The sequence below is a fragment of the Acinonyx jubatus genome, chromosome A1 (assembly GCF_027475565.1).
Source record: "Acinonyx jubatus isolate Ajub_Pintada_27869175 chromosome A1, VMU_Ajub_asm_v1.0, whole genome shotgun sequence".
Taxonomy (NCBI): Eukaryota; Metazoa; Chordata; class Mammalia; order Carnivora; family Felidae; genus Acinonyx; species Acinonyx jubatus.
In genome coordinates, this window is record NC_069380.1 from 165567087 (window position 1) to 165569387 (window position 2301).

The window sequence follows — 2301 nt, forward strand, 5'->3', positions numbered from 1 at the left end:
CATATGTATTACACTAATGCAAGATGTTAATGATTGGGGAATCTGGGACAGGGGTGTGAGTGGAGGCGGTTATAGAGGAACTTTCTACTCGTTGCCCCTATAAACCTTAAACTTCTCTAAAAAATAAAGTCTATTAATTTTTAGAAGCCCATTTAACACATTTTATAATAAAAAGCCCAACAACATTACATTTCTGTAAGTATCTTTTAATTAGGCCTTTAAAATATATATATAATTTTATTACATTTTTTTTTTTAAATGTAGGGGCACCTGGGTGGTTAGTTGAATGTCTGACTCTTGATTTGGGCTCAGGTCACGATCCTAGGCTTGTGGGATCAAGCCCTATGTTGGGCTCTGTGCTGAGTATGGAGCCTGCTTAAGATTCTGTCTCTGTGCCCACTGCCCCCACCCCCTGCCTCAAATTAAAAAAGAAAAATTTAAACGACAAAATGCAACATCCTAAAAAAAACCCCAAATTTACTATTGATGTTAATTCCTACAAGTTTGCTGTGCTACAACACACAAGTCAAGAAATTAATAAAATCTGTATGGTTTTTATACCGAAGCTAATATTGAGCCACACTGGAATTCACATTCTTAGCAAAGCAGTTCCCTGAGCACACACTCCACACATATCATTACAGGATGGTCATTTATTCTTCATCTTCTTCCTCATCCTCTTCATCTTCTTCTTCCTCTTCCTCCTCATCCTCTGGTTCATTTTTCTTTGAACCTGTTGGTCTGCCAAGGCCCCTCTTTCCTGTTTCACTTTTGCCCTTGGCACGAATTGCAGCAATTTCCTTTTCATATTTCTCCTTTAGCTTTAGCTGCTTTCAGGTCATATAGTTGCTTACCTTCTTTGGCTGCCTGTTCAGACCACATTACACCCCATTTTTTTGCAGTATCCCCAATGGATAAAACACAGTGTTCACTTTTGATCTTTGGATGATGTTCAGAACAAAACAGTAAGAAAGCAGACGGAGACCTTTTAGGAGCATTGGGATCTTCTTTCTTTCCTTTCTTGTCACCTTTGGGAGAAACACAATTTTTCATCTGTGAGCGAGCTTTGTCATTTTTTACCATACCTTCAAATTTCGACTTTTCCTTTACAGACATGGTCTTCCATCTCTCTGAACATTTCTTGGAGAATTTGGTGAGATTGATAGAAGAGTCTGGATGTTTCTTCCTGTGCTCTTCCCAGTAGATCTGTATGAAAAAGGCATCTGAGGACATCCTGTCCAGCAGCTTGTTAGGGTCTCCTTTACCTATGGTGACAGACAGCATCTATCAGGTGGTGGCTTTTCCCGTGGAGGGGCAGGATCCACAGCGGCTCTGGTTTATCACTAATGCCATCCTCAGCCTCTTGTTTGGCAGAGTTCTCCAAGTCCTGCCATGGACCACACCCCCCTTAATTAGGACTTTTGAAAATTTATCTGAGCCCTGCTTATTCACTGCTACAAGATGATTGTTCAAGATGAAGTAGAGAGAGGAAAAAGTTTTCTTCCTTGTCCAAGCCTGGCCACAGAGCGCTCTAATTCCAGCTCGTGGAAAATACTATTTGAGCATTGTGAACAGTGGGCCTCAAACTGAATTATATTTAAACATCTTCTTCATCTCGGTAATTTCATGTACTTTTATGTTTTCTTCTCACAAAGTCACTTTTAAAGTAAAATCCACTCAGAATTGTTTATAATGCATTTTACACGATAGGCTAAATTTGTTTCCAATTAACAGCATATAATATTGGCTAGGGAAACTGTAAGTAACGAGGAATCAGAGAGCTTTTTCATGGACTTTATCCATGTAACAGCAAACAAGTCATTGTGCTAAAATATATAGTAAATATGTTTTATCAGTGGCATTCTATTCACCCTGTCATAAAAATTATTGGTTCCAGTTTTAGTCTCTGCCATAATGGGAGATTTTTCAACACGGAAGTCTCTTGGATGATTGTGAGAGGGACGCTCACTAGTCACAGGGGGGCCCAGAGCAGAGCTTCATACCAGATGCTCTGAAGGAAGAGGGTAATCTAAAGAAAATCTTAATAATCCTGTATTCAGAGGATATAGAGTCTAGTTGGAAGGTAAGAACTTACATTTATCACAAACATTAAGAATATACCCAACGCAGCTAAGGGTAAATGCAACTGAACTCAAGAGTAAGCTAGAGTAAGCCAAAAAGTGTCGAATTCTTAGTGTTAGGAGGCACAGAACAAAGTGGTAAACTCACAGACTCTGGACTGCTAAAGACTAGGGTTCTACTCCACGTTGTGGAAGCCTGGGCATGTTACTTCACCTCTGT

The 2301-nt window shown here is 39.6% G+C and overlaps 1 pseudogene; it reads right to left on the bottom strand.

Moving 5' to 3' along the window:
- Window positions 1-502: 502 nt before the first annotated feature.
- On the bottom strand, window positions 503-2063 carry LOC106976476 (high mobility group protein B2-like; annotated as a pseudogene).
- Window positions 2064-2301: the final 238 nt, after the last annotated feature.